This window comes from Coturnix japonica, chromosome 3, assembly GCF_001577835.2.
Source record: "Coturnix japonica isolate 7356 chromosome 3, Coturnix japonica 2.1, whole genome shotgun sequence".
In the NCBI taxonomy this organism is placed as follows: domain Eukaryota; kingdom Metazoa; phylum Chordata; class Aves; order Galliformes; family Phasianidae; genus Coturnix; species Coturnix japonica.
Window position 1 is genome coordinate 43,028,598 of NC_029518.1, and position 23,380 is coordinate 43,051,977.

General features: G+C 39.2%; 1 protein-coding gene across 4 annotated transcripts in view; it reads left to right on the top strand.

Annotated features, from left to right (window-relative positions):
* Positions 1 to 23,380, top strand: part of UST (uronyl 2-sulfotransferase) — a 151,553-nt gene that overhangs the window by 1,030 nt on the left and 127,143 nt on the right. The gene's annotated exons all lie outside the window — the stretch shown is intronic.

Genomic DNA, 23,380 nt, shown 5'->3' on the forward strand with positions numbered 1-23,380 from the left:
GCGGGAGTAGCGAGTCCTGCGAGCAGCTGCCGCGCTCAGGTGTGTGCGGGAGCGGGCGGAGAGAAACGGGATGACACATGGCACCGGGGATCGCTGCGTGCCCGAGTTCTGCCCTGTCTAAAGGGATAGTGTTAGACAACAGGGTGATGCCTTGAGGTCGGCTCAGCACCGCTCGGTGGCAGGGCTGGCTCAAACAGGGAACAAAAACCGAGGGTTTTTCCGGATGGGAGGATTACTAAGGGTAGTTTGCGGTGTGTTTTTACCGCGTTAGCTCCTCTGCATTGATTGCCCGTGGAGTCAATCCGTAAGAGGCAAGGTTACTTCACAACCCAATTGCGAAGTGAAGAGCAGCACTTGTATTTCAGAAGTATGAGCTGAAAATCCATTTGTCTGTAGGTGTTTTATGAGCGTCCTTGGAACGCATCTCTGTGTGTGCGTGCAATGCTTTCCTGGAAGGGAAAAGGAGCCCAGCAATCAGTCACTGGCTGAGGGCGTGGAGGGGTAGAACCAGGCTCCTCTTGGGAGCGCAGCAGTGGGACAAGAGGCAACAGGCTCACGTTGCGACATGGCAAGTGCTGATGAGATGGATATTAGGGAGAATATGTAACGTGAGGGAGCCCAGTGAGGTCTGCCGGTCCTGCCAGAGTTCCAGTGGCTGAGGCACTGGGAACTGCAGGTCAAGCAGCGCTGTTTTGTGAGAGGAGAGGAACACGTGAACAGGAATCCCTTCCAGTCCATCCCCTTGTTCTGCTCAAAGTGGGTAAAAACATGAATGGAGGTTCAAGTGAGAACAGGAGAAGGAGCACTCTGAATGTTGCTTCCCAAACACGACAGAGTATTGCCATTTTGGCTTGGGCTTTACTGACTGCCTTTTTCTTAATTTAGTGTTGGTTATGAAGAAATTCCTATGCTAAAGAGGAAATAGACAAATTTTCCACCAAGGTGTAAGCAGGTTTTCCATACAATTGATTGATGTTTTATTTGGATCAAGTACAGCTACCTATTTTTCAAAGCAAGGTTGATGCCAATTTTTTATCTTCATCAAGGATGAATGCTGCTGTGTGGAAATAGTTTGTGAGGGGCACAGTGTTAGATGGCTTCTCAGTTTGTGGTCTTGAGGGATCCAAGCTGTAAAAGAGGGATCTGCTGCTTGTAGTGCTGTAGCTGTCTCTGCTGGAAAGCATTCTGAGGCCTGCGGGTGACCAGTATGGAAGACATTGGCTCTTGGTGAATGGGTGGTGATCATTTTTGGGAGGAGCTCATCAGGTGCTGAAAAGCTCTTATTGTACACACCCAAATGTGAAGAACTACTGAGGAAGGAGGTGGTATTCTTGGAAAAGGAGTTGTTTATAGTTAAGATATTTGAGCATTATTTTCTAAAGCTATTTACACTTCCCAGGTACGCTGCTACATTTAGACTGACAAAGAGGACCATATGGTTGACATTGTTTGAGATTTTTTTCCCCCACTTAGTGTAGGTTTTGCAAGATCAATGCTATACTCCTAGGTTTACCCAGCTGGCAAGGTTTGCAATTTGTCAACCTTTTATTTGTAACCAGTTAGGCTTGTTGCCTTCTAGAGGACTAATAGAAGAGCTTGGAGGAATAGGCAGTAGACACCTGGTCATGTTAACCACCGAACTCTAAATATGTGAGTTTTATACAAGAGCTTGACTAGTCAAGTCTCCTGACATTAAAGAAGATTAAATGTTTTTTTCCTCCTGAAGCCACGGATCCAATGAACAAGCAACTCTTTCCTTCCAGTACTTCCAAGCCACAATTTATGGTGTGAAGATTTAAATCCCCAAACAGAAAGAAATAGTTTGCAGACTGTGTTTGCAGTGCATGAATCTTTCAACTGCCTTTAAAGCTACAAAACCAAGAGGGACTTGACCAAGGGGAAAAATTTATTTACTTGTTTAATTATTTTAGTTATTTTGCAGCCTCCATAGTGTAGGGGGTCATCTTGTCTGGCTTTTTAAAATTTGCATTGCAAATTTCAGTGTGCTGTTCGCTGTTGGTTGTGTTACTGTGCAGGGAATGCTTGTTTCTTGCCTCATAACTTGAAAGAGCATTATAGAATCATAGAATGGTGTGAGTTGTAAGGGACCCTTAAAGGTTGTGTGGTCCCTCCCCCTTGCAATGAACAGGGATACCCATAACTTGATTTTTGTGGCCCTCCTCCAGACGTGCTCCAGCAGGTCTCGCTGTCACTGATCTCCATCTGGACACTGAGTCATTGACTACCACTCTCTAGGTATGATCTTGTAACCAGTTCCTCATCCATCGATCAGTCCATCCACCAGGTCCATATCTTTTCAGTCTGGAGGGAAGGGTGTTATGAGGAACCATGCCAGAGGCCTCACTGCAGTCCACATAGATGACGTCACTGGCATTACCATTGTTCATTGACACAAGGCCATAAGTTGGCTATAAGACCTATCCTCTGTGAAGCCATGCTATTATCCCATATCACCTCCCTCTATTCCATGTGCCTTATCCCAGGAGGATCTGCCCCATAATCTTTCTCAGCACAGAGGTTTCCCCTTGCAGGTTGTGCATTGTTAGTAGCCTGCCTGCATTGTAACAGCACAAAACTTCAATAGCAATCGGGATGGGAGTCACACTTGCATTGGACTGGTGTGTGCTTTAAGGATAATGTAGGCAGAGCAAGAAGAGTGGGCTTGAACAGCTTTCATTTTATTCTTATGGCTGCATCATAAGCTGCAGAGGAGAAGGAATTAGTTTGTTTTCAAATGAATTAAGTGGAGATTTGCTACTTCTCTAAACTTTCCTTTGGTGGAGCAGAGTGATCAGAGTAGTGTGATTCTAACTACTAGTTACTCTTGTTCTCCTGGACCAGCTTCACTGGTCTTTTGTCCATATCTGTCTCCCCTTGTGAATTATTGTTGTACTGACTGGGGACGGGCAGAAAAAAGTGATGGCAGCTTGCAAGGGGGAAGCAAATAGCTGTATTCAATATTTCCATTTTGCATTGCCATCTCTTCTCTTTTGTAGGACTCTAGAAGAGTCATATGGGGAAAATAGGAAAGATCAGAAGGTAGGAGGCTGTAGTGTTTTATTTATTCTGTTCTGAACTCAGGCTCATAACAGTTCTAATAGGAGAAAAGGCATGTGGAATGCTGCCGGTTTCTGCTGTCCTGGCTGGCTGTAGTTCACAAGGACAGGGTCAAGTTTCATGCTTCAGTCATGCCTTTGGGAGAGATGTAGAACTCTGGTTTTCAGCGTATGATCTGTGGGGGCTTGGGTGTTAGTGGGTTATTTCTTAAGAATCTTTGGATGAGGATCCGTAAAGGCAAGTCTGTTGCCAGTAGGCTTAAACTTACTGTGTGAGGGTGTGTACCAGTCCTGGACCATCTACAGGCTCCAAAAAATAAGAAAGCTTAAAAACCTCTAGGCTTTTCACTAATAAACTGGAGTATTGGGACTTAGACAACATCTATGAGGTCTTGCTTGTTGATTCTGCCAAGGTAACTTTGGCTTGCTATTCCAAACACAGAGCCAGCATTTAGAGGAAAGCGGAGAATCTTCTGTAAGATGTGTAGGACAGAACTCGTAAATCTTGGACAGTCACATGGCTTTTGGGAAAGGCACTGGGGACTCCTTTCCTTTGGAACTGCTGTGTTTTTGCACTGCTGTAGTCTTCCCAGCTTTGGCTTGTGATACATACATGCTTCAAAATACCGAAATGAGAATTTCTAAGGGCTGGTAGCAGCCCTCTCATGGCCAATAAAAAGAAAAAGTCTTTTGATCTTTAGTATTTGCAGTGCAAACGTTGTTGTTGTTCATGTCAATTAAATCATTTCCCCTGTTGAACTCCCCGGGAGACTGCCAACAAGTCCACTGGTTGATGTCAGGGTTTGATTGCCTGTGGAAATGACCTGTGCTTTGCACTTCCTATACAAGACAAAGTGTCCAGTTGTGTTCTTTAAACAAGCTCTGAATTGCTCCCTGCTCTCACTCTTCAGTCAGTTGGATGCGCTCAAGTGTTTTGGCCAAGAGATGTGCATTGCAGGCTTCAAGTTGCCACAACAGGAGTTAAGTTTGTATTTTGGATACACCATAATTTTGCCAAATGGAAGCAGCAGAAGGAGATATCTGAGTGTTTGAGGACATTGAAGTAGAAATATTATTTTAAACTAAGCCCAAATTAAAAAAAATAATAATAATTGAAGTGATATGAATTAGTGTTATTTCAGGAGGGTTTGGTTATTTACTTATTTATTGTCTTCCTTTTTCCTGTTCACGTGTAAAGAGAGGACCAAGGGAAACGATAGAAGTGGCTGACAGTATGTGTTGAATACAAGTTTTGTTTCTACCCTGTAGAAGGGGAAAGAAAAATAGTGTTGAATTTTTTTCCTTTTCTAGTAATATTTCATTTATTTCTCAAATGATGGAAAGCTCAGAATTTAGCTCAGAATGATGGAAATGCTCAGAACGGACAAGCTTTCCTAGAGTTAAAGCACCTACCATGCTGCATTGTAGGTAGACTGATTCTGATTTATTTTTTTACTAGACAAAAGGAATTGTCTCATCCAGTTTTTGTTCATGTATTATGAGTGTGCGTTTCCACCAACTTGTCAATTTTGAAGGCCCATCAGACATATGAATGGGAGAAATGCTCAAGGAACGACAGTCTCTTGTATGGATGAAGTTTATTTTACTGTGTTACACGATGCCCATTTCCTAAGTGGATATGCTTTTAACAAGGCCTTAGTTATAGGCAACTTTATTTTTCCTCATCATTTCAAGAACATGTACTGTAGTGTTCTCAAAAGAGCTCTTCAGTACCTGTAAGCACTTTGATTTTTGTTTGCTTTTCAGTAGATCTTTTAGGAACACGTTGCACTTAGAAATTATTGCATTTTAAAATTGCTTAATGTTACAAGCCCTGAAAAGAGATTCTGAATGAAAGTGACAAGCTTGTAGCTGTGTCTTTCCCTATAGTGTTTTCTGTGCACTTTGGACTTAGTAATTTTGCTGTTGTGGGTGTGATACATATTTTGAAGTAGAGTAAGTTTATACTTCAGGATGGGTTACTAAGTGCTCATGTTATAAATGATCTCTCTTTTTGTGAATTAAAAGGTATACCTCATCTCCAAGACTTTGCTGAAAGGCTGCATGACTTGTTCATCATTCAGTGCTTGTTCAGTTGTAAGATTAAGAATGTTCTACCTAACACTGTCAAAAAATACTCTAAGGAGAAGCAGAATGCCCCTTGTTTTATGACTGACTTGGACCTTTTCCTTTTGGATGGATGTAGAGGTCATTGGACTATGTAATCACAGAATGTTATTCTGCCTGGCCATTAAGAACTATTTACAGTGAAGCTGTACCAAAAAAATGTTTAGGCTTGTCTGAATATGTGATGGTGATATTCTAAATATACCTGGAAGGTTGGACAGTGTTTATTCAGAGATTTATTTTCTGCTTTCAAAGTTAAATTCCAGCCTAGAAATCAGGTGTTGTATATGCAGCTGTGTATATACTTGTTTCATGTTTTTAGCTTTGTCTGTGACCTTGAAAAGATTAATTCACTTCCTGACGAGAGGGAATATTACTGCAGGTTTTTGGGTTTTTTGTTTTTGGTTTGTTCTTTTTTTTTTTTTTTTCCCAAAATGTATGTAGTTTTGTTTTATTCTGAGATTATGAGATAGAGATGTTACACCTTAGAGAGGATGCATGCACTGAATAAATGGTGTGCTGCACTTGGACATGGGGGAATGGATGAGACTTCAACTCCTGGTTATGACTTCATGAGACTTTGAACAAGTTGGATGTTAATTCCATCTTTGTTTAATCCCTTTTGCCAAAGGACATATGAAAATAAATGTTTAGTAGAGTATTACATTCTCAGGTACTCCAGCAGTGGTAGCCATAGAAATACTTTATCACAAGTATCTTTACTGTTTGGCATTGAGGGATCTGGGATGTTTCCAAGAGCGTTAAGATAGATAGTGCTGGATGGCAGCTGTGTGTAGGCTAATGTGGTTTGAGGTCCAGCTGCTTTATTCTTCTATTGCTGTTCATTAGTACAGTCTGTGCAGCTTTGCTTTAGGAGCTATTGCTGTAATTGTTACCCACAGTCACATCAAAGGGCATCAGCTTATAACCGTTCTGCATATGTGCCCTCATAGTAAAGACTTCATGTCCAGAGGAACGTAGCTGAGTCGTTTACTTCTTGGTGGTGCTTAGAATTTGTTTCCAAAAAATAAAATTAAAAAAAAAAGCATAGTTTCTTGAAGCTTTATTCACCTCAGGTGAATGTCAAGATTTTTTTTTTTTAATTTAATTTTATTATTTATTTATTTATTTATTTATTTATTTTGCTGCCAGAGAATAGACAGCCAAAAGAACTGTGGCTTTCATGGGAGGAAAAAGTGATTGATGGAGCTGTTCTTTTATTTTTGTATGAATTTAGGGAGGTAGAGAGTTGCTTCTGCTTAGGATTTGACAAAGAATGATAAACATTAGAGGTTGCTAGAAAGGAGACTCTCTAGCACAAGTAATTCATACAAAAGCTTCAATACATAGCTGTGGGGAAAGTGAGTGCAAAAAAGAAGGTTGGTTAAATGCTTTGAGATTAACATCTGTGCTGGCTCTACTGCATCTATTCCTGATAAAATGGTTCTGAAATCAGGAGTGTATGATGGGATCAGTAGTGACAGTAAATGGAACATATGATAAAAATCTAATGGAGAGACTTGATTTTTGGTGGTTAACAGTCTGTAAAATGGTTGACCAGGTCAAATTAGATCATAGGGCAGCACTGGCACAAAAGCCTGGAAGAAATAAAATGCAGTGGGGTAAAATGATAAAAAAAGAACACCACCTTTTTATTTTTCATCTCTCTCTTTTTTGTCTTTTAGTCCGGATATCCGTTTCTGTCTTTTTCTGTCCTCTGTTTCCAGCTGGTGATTGATTCATTCTCCTACTTCTTCTTTTGATCCTGTCATTTAAAAAGTATATATTAAACACAAAATAAAAATATTTCTGATGTTTTTGTGGGTAGAAAGTGTCTGGAATTGCTGAAATCACTTGAGCATTTTTTTATGTGATATTAACCTCAGATTTTTGAGACATGTAAGAGGTACAGAGCCCTTCTCTGTGTGTTAATGTTGTGGGGAAGTATTTACATGTTGTTAACTTCTGACTCCTGTAACCCATTCAAGAAGAGTGCTGGTGGCTATTTTGGTGTAGGAACTGTTCCTCTATAGGAAGATGAGGAATGCAGATGATTTTTAAGACTTATATATATTTCATGGCCTAGAAAAAGAAGTCTGTCTGTCTTTTTTGGAAGTTGTGGCTGTGCACCTGCTGCTTACCCCCTACAAGCGCAGCTCTAAATCACAGCTATGAAAGGAAGTCCTGTGTGTTCCCGCTGCTATGAAGCACAGCCAGCAGAGCAAATAGCTGCTCTCTGTCTTCGTCCAAGTTTGGATGAACACACTTAAGAAAATAAACCATATTGTATTTAGGACAGATAATTTTTAAGGACGTAGTCACAGCCATTCTAAATTCGATTTTATTGCATGAAGGATTAGGTGGGCAGGAGATCCCCATGCCCCCACCTCTCCATATTGTTTTATTCTTGGAATAGTAGATTTAGGAGCCAAGGCTTACATGGGTCCAGAGTTCGGTTGTTTGTAGCATAAGGTCAAGAAAGGGATGAGAATTGCTATGAAATTAATGGGAATTAGGTACTTATTTGGATCTTGCTCTAGGACTTGTATCCCACACATTATCTGCTGATTCAGGTATCCATTCTCAGCTAGTTTCCCTTGCTAATCAGTAAGCTGCTTCCAGATCATCATGGTTGGTGATAGATACATAAAGCAAGTAGGATCAGTTCTTTTTAGAGATGTCGTTTGTAGCTTGTTGCCATTAAGATGACAGAAAACATCAGACTTGAGCACCCACTGCTGCCTACTTGTGGGCAATGGAGTTTCTTCTAAGACCTCATCTGTCTGATGCAGCAATATCTTTAAAGCATAAGCAAAAATTTTTATTTCTATGGTGGTTTTTTTTGTTTTCATTTTTGTTGTTGTCGGTTGGTTGTACTTGTTTTCTTTATTTTTTTAACTTTCAAATGAAAGCACTGGAAAATGATGACACAGAAATTTTCACCAAGGAGAGTTTTCCCATTATTATCGGTGGCCAGGCAAGTAGATTTTCAAACATATCTTATGTTTATATGACAGGGCATTTGTTTTTCTTTGTTTTAGAATCTGGGTTAGAGGATGTTTGGAGAATGAAGGGGTCAGTAGGAAGTGGAGAGCAATTATTTGCCTGAAATTTATTTTACTGTCTTGCTCTTCAGAGTTGCAGTGAGGGAAGCAGGCCCCGTTGTGGGGAAAATAAATGTTTGGCTTTGTTTGTAAGTGTGGAAGTACAATGATTAGGTTTGTATTAGGGTTTCTAATACTAATGCTTTAGAAACAGACATTTGGGTGCTTGCCCAAGCTTTCTTCCTATCACACCTAATGATTCAGGGTAGAAGAAATCATGAGGTAAGGATAAAGATCATGGAGCCCTTGGTGGTTTGAGTGAAGAAGTAGAGTGTGTCTGCCAGATCTGAGAGGTAAAGTTCAGTGCTCTTGCTTTCAGGCACATTCATTTTAAAAACTACTGCTGGTCAAATGGTTGGTTCAACTTTAATGTATCGTAGCACAGTCTGGTAGAAGGTCATCAGACTGGTAGCACGTAGCAGTTGAGTTGAGATTCAGTGGCCCAGTTCTTTTGTTCATCTGTTCATGTACAAACACTGGACCACATTTAGTGACTCCTGGCTTCCAGAGCTTCTATTTTTTTCCCTTAGAAGCTTCCTTTTCTCTCTTGTCTGATCTACATCTTGCAAAGAGCTGTCTGAATCTGTATGGAAAATCATATGTAAGGATTTTAGGGGAAGTGTCCCACAAGTTGTCTATGCTTTTGCCTTCTTAAAAACAAGAAAATATGCTTACAGTGTGTTTTGAAATACACAGAAAGGTGTTAGAGCTAGGATGTTTGTAGACCTCTTCTGAACTAGTTTGATGAGTTTACAGATAGAAATTGCTTTTGGATTGGACAGTACCATGCCCGGAAGACATTGAGTGGAAGAGAAATGGCAGGGGGAAGAAGATACAAAGTTATCCTTGATCAGAAAAGGTTACATAAGATTTAGACTGAAAATTGCTTGTTCGTAAAGCCGGGACTTCTCCTTTCAGAGGTTCCCTTTGAAGACAGCAGAGAGAGGGAGAGGTAAGTCCGAAGAATAAATAGGGCCACCTGATAGCTAAGTACCTGACTTGTGCATGGAGAAATGACTGAGGTTTGGTGGGAAGAGTCTGAGTCATCATGGTATTTATACTTAAAAGCATCAGTTGATAAATAGTGGAAGGCTTCCAGAGAGATGGTGAAGAAAGAGAAGAGACTGGATGTTATACTTGCAAGATTTTTAGATTGATAGATCACTTGATGTCAGTGGGTCATGGAAACCTTGATACTTGCAATGCCTCTAAATAAAGATTACAAAAAGCACTGGAAATAGCACCACAGGGGATATCTGTCACTGCTGGATGAGTGTATTTGATGACATCTGTTTATTTCTCTGTAAGTCTTACAATTCCATGAAAGAGGTGTTCAGAAACAATTGTGACATAATCTAAAATGTTGTAGCAGATATTTCAAGGGTAAAAGCTGTGAAACTGCTGACTTCGCAGAACCTTTCATATCAGCAGCTATCTGTATTTCCTAACAGAATTCCCCATACAAATGTACAGATTCTTTTGTGTTGACAGCTGGGAGATAGCACAATAAGTAAATTATGAATAATAACAAATTAGCAGTGTCTAAACCTTATCACCTGTTGTTTCTTGTGTTTTTGTTTGTTTGTTTGGATTTTATGTTCACTTCTGTCATTTTGGTAATCACTGCATCTGTGCAGCAGGCTGGTAGAGGCAGCAGTATATATAAGTAATGAATAGCAGCAATAGTAGAGACCTCACAGCCTCTCTGAGCAGCCAGTGCTCCTTCACCTGCACAGAGCAGAAGCACTGTCTGAAGTTCAGAGGAAACCTCCCGTGTTCCACTTTGTGCCTATTGCCCCTTGACCTGGCACCGGACATTACCAAAAAGAAGCTGTGAGTCCATCTTCATTGCATCTTCTCTTCATATTGAGACCAGTGGACCACATCTACATCAATGAGACTTCCCTAAGCCTTCTCTCCCAGGCTCAGCTCTCTCAACCTTTACTCATAGGAAAGGTGCTCCAATCCCTTCATCATCTCCCTGGCCCTTCACTGGGCTTTCTCTATTATGTCTATGTCTCTCCTGTACCAGGAGGCCAAGAACTAAACGTAGTGCTCCTTCTGGACAAGGGAGTGTGACTTGGGAATATGAGAGGAAAGTCCTTGGAAAAATACAGGCTTCCTAGGAAGTTTTTTTAGCGCATTTATGGGGGAGAAATGAATCCAAGTAGATGCAAGGTGGTAGATGCATATTCTACTGCTGATTTATTTCTTAAAATACTTTTTAGCTGATTGAAGCTCATGTTGAACTGAATAATATTACTACTTCTTTGTGTGTGTGAAGTAGCCATTCTCAGAAGTGTGATTAAATGAAAGTTGAAGTAGTGACTGCTTCTTTGTCAAACTGCAAGCTTTGTACATTGCTGAACTAAAGAGCAAAACCAATCACTTAATATCATCTATTCAGGAATATTTTTCTGGTGAGTCAGTCAAATTCAACGTAAGTTGTATTATCTCCTGATAAACAGCCTTATTCTGTTAATCCTATTGTATTTCCCTCCTTTCATTTCAATTTTATGCTTCTTGTCTAATCAATGAGGCAAACTTTGGGAATGCTCTGAGATTCTTTGTAGCTCAGCAGTCTCCGCACCGTGCTTTGTGGAAACAGCTGACAGCCTCAGCTTTTCCCTGAAATGTTTTGGTTATGAATGTTAGAAGATGAAAGATTTTTTGTATTGCGTCTTGTAGTGTCTTTGTATAGTGCCTTTCACCTTCTGACCTCAGCTCCAATAGTGCTGAGGTTGGCAGTAATTGGATCTTATTACTGCAGTGAGGTGCTCAGTGGCTTGCATACTGTCAGTTCATTATGTAAGCTGTGATACCATAGCTGGAACCACTGCTATCCTTTTCTCTCCTCTGGCTCAAGAGTAAGGCATATCAGGCTGGAGTGTGAGCATGCAACATCCGTGAAGGGTTCAATGAATTTTACCTGGTGGGGATCCCAATGGGTTGGTGGACTTTCCTGCCTGTTCCAGCATCCTGTGCTGCTGGGCTTGTTGCTGGCATTTGCGCTATCCATGTGTGGTACAGGAAGGAAATAACCCTTAGTAAATGAGTCTTACTAAGCTTGTGTGTGGGGGGGTGTGTTAGCTCAACTGTACCCCAGTTAAGAGCTGTCCCAGTTTAGTGGATTGTTCATACTATCGCTGCTCTGTTGTTAAAATTGTTCAGAGCTGTTGCATCAACTACACATTTATTTCTTGAAACAAACAAACTAAGGCCCTCAGAATTTATTGCTTGATGCCATAGACCAAGAATTCTTTCAGCTTTGACAAGGAAGCTGCCAAGTGTTCTCTCCTTTTCTCTGTGAGTACTGACCAGAGTGCAGCTTTCTGGGGTTGCTTTTGTCTTCACATAGCAATTTCCATTCAGTGCTTCAAAGAGGAAATAAAATATAAACTCTTAAAATATATATATATACTTAAGGCATGCAATGGGGGCATGTGGTGTAATTTGGCTGGTCAACAGCAGTATCAGGAATAGATCCATGATTTTCTAGATTCCTGGAGGGTCAGGGATTTGCCTGAAGGAAATGGTGTAAAGCAGAACGGAAGCCTTTCTGCTTGCCTTTATCATAGCACTTAACCTGTCTCTCTTATTTGTGGTGATTTGTGTTGGTGTGGTCTGTGAAGTGTATATGAGGATGTATATACTTCCCATGTCTATATTCCTAAAAGGCGGTAAAGTTAGTTTTCTGATGGGGCTTTAAGGAAAAACAAAGGGCTCAAGAGGGTTGGAAGCTAAATCTACTGAACTGGAGTAGCTTTTACCTAGCAGAGCCCCCATCCTGTGTACTTATGGTAACTTGCATTTTCCTGTGTGCGAGCAGCAACTTTAAATTTAGAGTCTTTGCTCAACCTGTTCTCGCTGGCAGAAGAATCCTGATACTGCAGAGCTGTACATTGAGTTTGAGACCCTCAAAATAGAGGGAAAGTGTGTGGGAGAGAGTGATAACTGGGTCAGAAAAAGATGGAGTGAGAGAAGAAAAGGTTGCTGGGTGATTCTTTCCTGATTTAAGCTGCAACAGCATACCTTTTAATGTATTCTGCTTAAAATGACTGAATAAAAGATGGAAATAATACGGGGAGAGCAGATAAGTGATAAATGGCATGTTACAGAGCCTGTTCCCCTGAAGAGGTAGTTGGCCTATTTTTTGATGCCTTCTGAAGCTATCTTCAACACCTCGGTGTAATTTGCTCAGCAAAGCTGCTACTGGTGTTGGAAAAATGTACTTGTGGCATGGGAAGGTGTTAAAGCAGCTGCTTTTTGGAGCCAACTAAAAGCTGCATATTCATCTTCAGCAGTGTTTCCTTATCTATACTGAAAACAGAAATGTTTTTAATTCTAAGGAGTTCGCAATGTGGGCGAGTCAATGAGAGGTTCAAGCAAGCATTACCTATTAGTGCTTGTGACTCCAGTTGGCTAAAGTTTTGCATCTACAAATTGCCTTAATTCACAGGTAATTGTTGTGTTGTATGAAGAAAAAAGACCAGAGAGTTTGTTTTCTAAGAGTCATTACCACATGCAACAAAAAAATAGTTAAAAAACTTCAAGTCAGATGGGCTGAGTGGTTTGTGGTAGTTTTTAGCTTTTGGATGATTATCTTTTGGCTCATGCAGCATGAAAAATTTCTGTTTACATGCATGGTACTCTGTGTCCTAATTCAAGATTGATGTTTCATTTTCATAAAGAGTAGCTGTAGTAATCTTGAGTTCTTCCTTTGTGTATAAGGTTAACAGTAAAAAAAAAAAGCTCAGAGTGATTCAACATGTAGTTAAGTTTGAGTTAAAATTTGCGGGTTTAGCTCTACAATTCTCATATGGCTCTGGTTCAAAATATTTCCTTTACTCATACTCTATAAATAACATCATAAGCATGGTTTATACTCTTTCTTCAGACATCCATGCTTCACTTCTGTTTTAGACTATTTGTACTCTTGATCCCTGGAAGTGCAAAGGATCCTGCTCACTGGCAATATTAGTGATCTCTTTTATTTGCTTTAGTAGCATACTGGGGCAGGGAATGGTTGCTGGATTGCAGAACCAAAGGTTTTGAGTCCACATGACTAGATAGGTTTATTAGTGTATACCTGTATGTGTTCGGTCTTATCACACAGAGCCTTACAATACTGTGCAGGTCCCACCTTTTGTCTGGAAAATGGTCTTGCTCAACTGGAAAGAAGTTTAAAGGGGGATCAAGGAAGGGCAAAAGAGTAAGCATTTATTTTTTTTTTTCTCTTTTCTTCCTTTGCTGTGTTTTCAAATACTTATAACAAAGTGATGTTAGCATTAATGTATGGCTTAATGTGTTCTGACTCTTGCAGCTGTGCTTCTTTGTGAACCGCAAGGAACAGTTTATATAAAGTATAAATTTGTGAAATGGTCTTTTGTGTGCTTTTGAATGCATTGCAATTTCTTTGACCAAAAAAAAAAATAAATTGCTTTTTCAGCTTAGAAGTCTGGGAAAGTAAAAGTTTAGACTCGGGAAAGTGTATGTTAAGCAACTAAAAAGCCAGAGCTTGCATTAAGAGCTCCTGTGAGTTATACCAATTTCAGTCTGTCTGTGGCACAAATGTTAAGTTATTGCTGAGAATTACAGTTCAGTAGGGCCCAATGTTTATTTTCTTTAACTAGAAGTAACGTGGAGCGTGTGACCAAACTAAGTTTATTATACTGGCAAATGCTGAAATTTCTTAGAATTTACATTTAATTATTGAATTTATTTTATTTATGCAACTCTATCTTTAGTTTGTTTAATTTGGAGTTCAGTCTGCGGTGCCGTATTTTCTTTTTCAGGAGGAAGCCCTGCTATATTTTTCTTCAATATTAATTTTTTTTTCCTGCATGGTTTTGAATATAGAGATAGCTCAAAGCTTAGGTGCTGGGTTGCAGAACTTTTTCCAGAATAAAAATAAAATATAATCAGCTTCTGGAAAAAACGAGATCAGATATGTGCGAGAATTTATTTGAAAAGATGATTAATACTCTTTGTTATGCATAACTTAACCAGTGTGAAAAGGATGCATGGTTTAAACACGTGCTTTCTTCTTTACCTTGCTACTTGGTGGTCAGTATTTGTGCCCTCCTTCTAATTTAAAAAATGAATTTGGAATGCATATAAGGAATCAAAATATTTGCCAGTGGATTTTTATCTCCTTTATCAAGAGACTCAGGTGAAAAATGGTTGATCATCTATCTTCTACATCTCACTGGTAATAGATAGATGGCATTAAACAAGGATTGAAGAAGTTATAAGTTTTGTTCATAAGATATACTGTTCAAGAATGCAAGAATGGCGTTAGTAAAGCTAAAGCCCACCTGAATTTAAATCTAGCAAAATACATAAAGAGGAGGGAACAAGATGAGTTCCTACAGGTGTAGCAGCAGCAAAAGAAAGAACAGGGAAAACGAGGGCCTGCTGCTGGATGGGACAGGAGCTCTGGTGACAAGGAGCACAGAAAAGGCTGAGGTACTTAGTGCCATCTTTTCTTTGGCCTTTACTGGTGCAACTGGCTTTCAGAAATCTCTGGCAAGGAGGACTTGTCCTGTGTTGAGGAGGATCAAGTTACGGAACATTTATACAAAGTACCCACACAGGGTCCATGGGCCTGGTGGGATGTAGCTGTGAGTGCCAAGGGAGCTGGCCAGTGTCACTGTGTGTCCGTTCTCGATTAACTTTGGGAAGGTTGTGGTGAATGTGGGAAGTTTTTGGGGACTGGAAGAAGCTAAAAGCAATCCTGCCTTTGAAGAACAGCAAAAAGGAAGATTCAGTGAACCACAAAGCACTCAGCCTCATCTTGATCCTTGGGACTGAACAAATAGTCCTCCTGCAAACCTTTTCCAAATATACAAAGGTAAATAAAGTGAATGGAAAGAGTCAGCGTGAATTTACAAAGTGAGAATCATGCCTGACCAACCCGCTTTCTGCAGTGAAACAACTGTAGATTCAGCTGGGGGGAGAGTACTAGATGTTGTTTATCTTGAGGTTGGCAAGGCTTTTGCCTCTGTCTCCCCTAACATTGTGGTAGACAAACTGATGCAGCATGAACTAGGTGTGTGGACAGTAGGGTTGACTGGAAACTGGCAAAGCTACCAAGCCTGAAGGGTTGTGATCAGCAGGACTTCTTAGAAGGGCAGGTAGTTTTTCTGCTCACGTTGTATTTTACTCAAGGAAAGATGTAGGAAAATAGTAATAATCTTGCTCTTACATTTTAATATACAGTTAAATGTTCAGTTGGGCATGCACCCAGGAGACAAAATAAAATGATTTAGACCTACTGTTGGTAGAAAACATTTTAGAAACATAGTTTAATTGCCTCTTGTGTGTATTCTGCAAAGTTCTTCCATAGCAACAACAAAAGTCATAAAGAGCATGTCTGAGTGTGGAAGAAAGACAGTTGATAGGAAATTTAAGAGAAGATGTAAATACGATTATGATAGGAAGGAAATGCTCTTGAGTGATTCCAGTTATCTCTCACCTCTTCCAGCACAATGCTTTTCTCTCACTTTGTTTGCTTTTTCCACTTGGATCGGTAGGGGAGCAATTTCTAAGAACAGAACAGGGAAGTAGAACAGTAAATCCATTGTGCCTCTGGGATGTATTATCTTCAAAAGATATGCTTCAGTCTCCTGGCTGTGGTTAGGCAGAATCAAGCCTGCTTGTTTTTGTTACTCTGACACCAGTGTGATTCAGTCGCAAGAGAAATTATACCATGCCTTTGGAAGTGAAAAATATTGAAGCAGATTTGTTTCAATGAGAGCGATACCTCTGGATCTAACTCGGATGGGTATGCCAAGGATGGGGGTCAAAGTTTAAGGAGACAAAAACAAAGAATTTTTTCAATTATAGTTTAATTTAGAAGAAATTACAGCAAGCTTTGCTTAAAATTACATGTGGATTGAGAGAGAAATTGCTATTGTGTTAATTTATTTTCTGAGATTAGTAGTAATATTCAGAGATTTCCTTCAGCATGCACATGACATTCATATTTGGCACTAGCAAGCATTCCTGTCTGAAGGAATTTTTCTTGTTGGTTGGGTGGTTGCTTTTTTGTTGTTGTTTTGTTCTTTTTTAGTACTTTGTTTCCTGGAGTTAAGGAAGATCAGTTTGAGTACTTTCACATCTCTTTTCCTTCAGTCCTCCTGTAATTGTGTGTATTAGCTAGATCTAGTTAAATGGTTGAAAGATTTTGAGCAAGTTCTCAAGGAAATCTCTGAGGCACCAAGGTTGAAAGAACTGCTATTGTTTTGTCAAGTTAGGCCATGGTGTCTTTGCAGAGACCCAGTGTGCACACAGACACTGCATGCTGAGAAAGAATTCATTTGAATAATTCAAATGATAGAACTGAGAGCTATAGTTAGTTCCATTTCAGTGATTTATTTTTTTTCTTTTACTCCCTTTTCATCAAATGGTTTAGTAGGCTGTAGAAGTCTTTCTTGTGAAGTTTTCCTTTTAAACAGATACCAAGTACTTTACCCTTTTGAGAGGCTTTGTTTTCTCTGTATCTCTCCCCACTAGATTGCCCACTGGGCAGCAATTCTCAGATAATAGGCATATGTTGTTTTCACTTAAAATTGTCAAATGCTTTGTTGCTCTGGGAGTGGTGATGTACACTGTGAGTTGCAGGCCATATGAAAGATCTCTCTGGTTTCTATTAGTGTGGTGGGTTGGCTTGCTTAAGAAATAAATGAAAAGCATTTCAGCTGTTTCTTTGCCCTTTCAGCTCATTCTTTGATGTAAAGTTGACAGAGAAATTGCTGATGTACGCTAGCATAGAGACTGTGAGCATCCTTAAGAGGGAAGATAGACTGCAGTACTCGCCAGTGGTCATTTAAAGCTGATGAGTGTCAGCTTTGAGAAAGAAAAAAAGCAGCAGGAATAGAGGGAGTCAGAATACAGATAAGTGTTGATACCATAAAGTGAGTATTCCATCCTACTTTATCATGCTTGTTTCATATGCCGCTTTCACAGTGTTGCACTTTGTTGCACTATAGAACTATATGCACTGTTGTGAAGAACAGGAAATTTTCCTTAGATAACCTTTGGATAAGAGCTGTTCCTCAGCCCTTTGTGAGATGGCAATTCTATGATGTGCTGGCAGACAGCATTCCCTCATCCACTGTATTTGCATTTCAAGTCTACCTCATCTTCCAAAGGTAGAAGTATAAGCAATAGCAAAAACAAACAAACAAAAAAAGATAATGGTCTGTAACGTAGTATCATGTAATGTACATGATATAGTACTATGATAATATAAGTAAATGACTGATATAAGAAATATATATTTGGACATAAAGGAGAAGAAATGGAATTTTGGTGGAGGAACAGTACTTCGACCAAAGAGTCTTAAACACTTGTACCTTGCAGGGCAAGGCAGAGCAACTTGGGCTAATGAACTGCCTACACTAAGAAATGCTTGTGATGTGTTTAATTAAACCAGTCATGTTTAGTTCACACATGCATAGCTCCAAGAAAAAGTTACCTGATATAATTTCGATCAACATACTTAGGCTAAGTGTGGCTATTTTACTAAGAACAGACCATTCAAGGGTCTTCTGGACAGTTGAGTTTTTGGGTGTGGGTGAAGCTTTGGGGATTCTTGAGCAGCTGTCTCTTCACAGTAAACTTTATAGATGGGAGTTGGTTTTTATATCCATAATATTCTTAGTTGCCCACTTGTATTTTAGAATACTTTTTGTATCTGTGTTTTACAGACAAGGCAGTGGTGCAACACACATCCAGCATGTTTTACATGTTCATGTTCCTTTGTCAAACCCATAGTTGTATTGAATTCAATTCCCTAGGAGTCCCACACCAATTCTAGTCCATTACTAGGCCTTAAAATAAAGACTTTGTTTAATCTTAAGACAGCTGTTTGGCTTTTATACACAAAAATGCAATTAAAGCCCTTGTTTCAATGAGTATACCCTTAATTGTATATTTGTGCTATGTTAAAGTGTTTCAAAGCTATCTAATTTGGACTTCCAGAGATTCTTCGAATAATTGTGATCAAACGCTTCCTTTCTTTGGAATAATTAAGGACTTTTTAACAGCCTTTAGTTTTGCTTCAGCGAGAGATGTTTCTGTCATCAATTACCACTTTCAGTTTGCAAGAATCCAATGGGTTCATCTTGCTTTTGATTCTGAAATAGTCATACTTGTGACATAACCTGCAGTAGAGCCACCATGCTCTAGCTAATAAGATTAGAGTTTCAGAAGGAGCATTCATACATGATTAAGATTTAAATATCTATGTATATATATGAGTATCAAGATTGTTTTCACTCCCCTTCTGGATTATTTTTCTTCATTCTGATTAAGTAGCCATATTAATCAAATTTGAAAAAGAAGAAGCATTTCATAACTGTAGCTTTTTCTTTCTTTCTTTTTTTTTTTTTTATATAAAAGTCTACTGGTGACTTCATAGTTTGTTCCTTATTCTTTTTTTCTGTTTGTTTGCTTTTTTTGGAAAGGAGATCTGTGATCCTGTAACCTAGAAAAAAAGACTTTAAACAGGACGGGGTACTCTTGGAAGTGCCAGAATAGCTATGGTTTTGTTGGGTGTTTTTTTTTTAAATGTTTCAGATGTAATAATGCCCTGCATTATTCTTTGTTCTGACATGTAAATGGAGCTAGACGGATGAATAATAACCATTTTTATGATTGCATGATTCTTGTTAGTTGAATTTCCATTGAAACTGCATGAGAAATGAACATTTATCTTTATATAACTTGTTGATACTTTGCACTGTCACTTATCATTTGGGAAAATGACTGTGTGATTTCTTCCTCTTACAAGTAGCACACTTAGAACTTTTCTTTGAGTTACTTCCTTGCAAACTGAAAGAAAATATATGAAGTTGGAAACATAAATTATCAGAGCAAGGTTGTAGAAATAGTATCTATCAGAAATCAAAGCTAAAACCCCAACACAAATAATGTAAAAAGAATGCTTGAGATCAGAAAGAGGAAGTAGTATAGGAGTTGATGTTCATTATTATTAAATACACAATGTAAACGTTAATAAATATCAACTTTGATCTAGATAGAGAAGAATTTACAAAGAGGGAACCCTTTATTGCTGCAGGGTAAAAGGGGAAAATTACTCAGATTTTACACTTGTTTCTCTCTATGTGCCATTCTGTACACCACAGGAACAAGTATTTAGAAGCAAGCAGGCTATAGCTGGTATTTGGAAGGGTAACAGTGTTTTAAGCTTCAGTGAGGAATGTTTGAAACTGCACGAATTTCTGAATATCTCTTTTGCTAATCTTTTAAAAGAAATAACTTGGATGTAGATTTGAATCTGGCTTTAAGAAAGGGTACATCAGTATGGTCTATACAATTGTGAAAATACTGTGATTGTCATCACGTGGCTGACACAACTTTCAGTCAAGAAAATCCCATGATTTAAAGAGAAGAAAAAACCATTGCTTTACTATTGGACTTGCATCAAAATCATTCTCTTTCTTGCAGAAAAATGCAGTCAGTGGTAGCTGCCAGCTAGTGCACAAACAGAGCCGAGAGAGGGAACAGCTGCGCTCTGAAAAACAGTGTAGCTCCCACGCAGCAGGGCTCGACTTGCTTACTCTGTTTGGTTGGACTTCTTTGTTTCAGTCTAGAATTATACATTTTGGGATGTCATTTTGCATATGTAAGTAAGCTTTTCTGTGTGAGATAAGGTAAGGATTTTTATTTTTACACAAAGAAAGTCTAACAGTATGCTGTGTTTAAGAGTGACTGCATCCTGCTTTTCTCTCTTCTTTGTGGTTCTAACACTTCTTCCATGTTTCTGGCACGTGGTCAGTGACCCTCAGATGAGGACTGCAGATATAGCACTCTCTAGTCAGCATCCTTGAAGTTATTAGGTTAGTGAGTGTTGACCAAAAGAGAGCATGTGTTTTGCTTACTCAGATGAATAGGAATACCAGATAGGATGGCCTGGGTTGAAAAGGACATCAAAGATCATCTGGTTTCAACCTCCCTGCTATGTGCAGGGTCATCACCAGACCAGGCTGCCCAGAGCCACATCCAGACTGGCCTTGAATGCCTTCAGGGATGAGGCATTCACAACCTTCTTGGGCAACCTGTTCCAGTGTGTCACCACCTTCTGAGTGAAAAACTTCCTCCTAATCTCCCACCTAAACCTCCCCTGTCTTAGTTTAAAACAATTCCCCCTTGTCCTGTCACTATCCACCCTTGTAAACAGTCGTTGACATGGTGGCATTGACCTAATAATGTACTTTTACTTGATGATCCTCTGTGTTGCAAGATGTGTTTAAGTAAGGAGCAAACAGTGAGTGTTAAATTACAGTTGAGACAGTGACTGAGTCTACATGACAGTTGCTTTAAAACAGAAGGATAAGCTGTGACTATAAGAGTATAAGCTGCAGTATAAGACAAAGTTGAAATATAAGGAGTGATAAATGTGATGTACATTCACACAGCTTTTTGTGTGCATCAAGTACAAAGTATTACTTTACATCTCCTTGAGATGTTGTTAAACTTTCCACACAACTTCTTTTACAAGCTAGGAGCTCTTGCCTAATCATCTTATAGTGAATATAAATTTAATACTGCCATAAAATCTGACTTCCAAGTGTGGTTTTAAGTGGCTCTGATGTTTTTGTGTACTATTACATGCATCAGTTACTACTGACAACTGTCAGTGTTTTGTCTCCATTGCTATTGTGTGCTTTGTTCCAGATGCCGCAGGATACAAATAACTTTTCTGAACTCTGTGAAAATAAGCTAACATTGTACATGCTCCAAGTTAAAAGCACGATTATTTACTGCTAGTTTGGTTTCAGACAATACATTGTAATTTAGAAAAGGTGAAATGGTGGCAGTTTCTAGCACAATATAATTTGTCATGCAGGAAAACACTTGAGTGTGGCTTGTCTTAATTTCTGATTATGAGGTAAAGTGCTTTTTGATTTGTGTTACGAAGTTCTGGGTGGCTGCCTGTGGAGGGTTTATAACCTCAAAGGGGCAAATGCAATTTTTTTTTTGCAGAGTACCTAGCAATTCTGAAAGGTGTAACAATTGCAACTCCTTTGCTGTTTTAGAAACTTGGGTGCTACTATTGCCAAACATGTAGAGTGGTTTTGCAGGACTCTGGTATGCGCACAGGATATGTCTGCTGCCTCCCTGGTGCTTTGCTCCTGCAGCATCTTTCTGTGCTGGGAAGATGTAAAGCCTTAGTTGAAGGTCTTCTTCAGTTGATAGTATCCTAAGTGATTCTTAATGTGGTTGGGTAAGGTAATCTGGGACAAAGAAACTACTCAATGTAAACTTGTTTTTCATTGCCACCATTTTTGCTAGTTGCAGTAACATTTCTCTTGCAATGTTTCACAGTCAAGGAAAAGAGGAAGAAATAGTTAAGGAGGGCACAAAGCTAATAATTTTGTTTGGATTTTGTAGCTCATATGGCATTTATTCCGTAAATACGTAAGACACTTTGTTCTTTTTATTCTAAAGGCAGAAAGGGTGGGAGCTTGGCACTTGATGTTCACTTTTACATATTTTTTTTTTTAATTATTTTTTTTTTTTAGTGAAAACTTTAAAATTATTTTAATGGCAAGTGTGATGTTGGTGGTGGCATACAATCAAGTCTGAGGAAAAGAGGAAGATAAATGGGTAGTAGCAATATGAAGTTATAAAGTTGGGTTTTTTTGTTTGTTTTTACAAATTGTGCTGTTTTAACTAAATATTTCAGTCTTTAATTTTTTTCTGTTGCTTCAGAGCTCTGGAACTGTCGTATATCCTTCATTTTGTCTATATTTGGACTCAATTTTCTTCTGACTTTCTGGCAATCTGGTGATTCTTTTGATGTTTATGCCTTTGGCAAATTAAGAAGTTCTTTGGTTATGTGAAATGATATCAAGAACATAATACAAATTTTTATATAAAAGCTTCTGGTAATACTGAACAGCTGGAAAAAATATGGATATTTGAAAAACAGCAGATGCAGGAAGAGTGTTGTTCTGGACATGCTGTTGCAGTGTCTTTGGCCATGTCCTGTTGATATTGCCTGGTGAGCATCTCCTGCAGAGCTGGAAGTTGTGGCAGGGCTGTGAAGGAAAGTCAGCTTCCCTTGGGTTGCACCAGTGGGATACATGTTTTGAGCTGGGCTGTGATTTTTGTTCATGCTGCCTTAGGACTAGCATAATGAGAACTACCTGTTAAGTTGCTCAATTGCATGAGCTAAGTAAATACTGAATCACCTGGACTGACCATTGCAGAATGAAAGGAGATGCCATTGTAGGTGTAGCTCTTGCAGCATTGAGTACATTAGCATTGAAAATGGCTTGAAGGCTCTGGGAGTAAACCAGGGCTTTGTGTCTTGTCAACCAGAAGGTTTTCAATTAGTCCTATCAAATCCTACCCCAGCTGTGTACAAAATCAGAGTTTTTGCCTTCTCTCATAAATCATGAATCAACTGCCGGGTTCCAATTTTGCTCTGGGCCCTGGCTGCTGGTGGTTGGTTTTATCATGCTTTTGTAAAGCGTGTCACCACTTGAAAGTGATTGTTTGCTAATTTGTTTTGTGTGATAGTAAAATTGGAAATCTGAAATTCAAGAAATAAGTTACTATAGATGCCAGAGCCCTTTCTGCAGATCTGAGACAATGTCATTTGCCAAAGCTGGAGGTAATAAAATGGGTTACATTTTGGAGATAATTTTTTCTTTCTTGCGCTGTTAAAAACTGGTGGCAGAAAAGTTTCCGATTAGAGCTTCCTGTGAGTTTATGGAAGCATTTGCAGCATGAAGGAGTGAAAATGCTGTTGCACTGTGTCTCCTCAGATGCCAAGAATCTTTGGAATACTGTGGTTAAAATGTTTTGCTTTGTTCTTTTGTTGTTTTTTTTTTCTTTTTTTCCCAAGTATGTTAAGAGTTGTGGATGTTCTAGGAACTTTTGTAACAGTTCAGCAGAGAGGAGAATGTGGATTGGAGGCTTGGAATGGGGAGACAACCCATGTGCCTCTTACTACTGGATGCATTTGGTATGTTGTTTAATATAGCTCACCTTCCTTTGCCCTTTTGATAAGCATATGGGCTAAGCTGTTTGTTT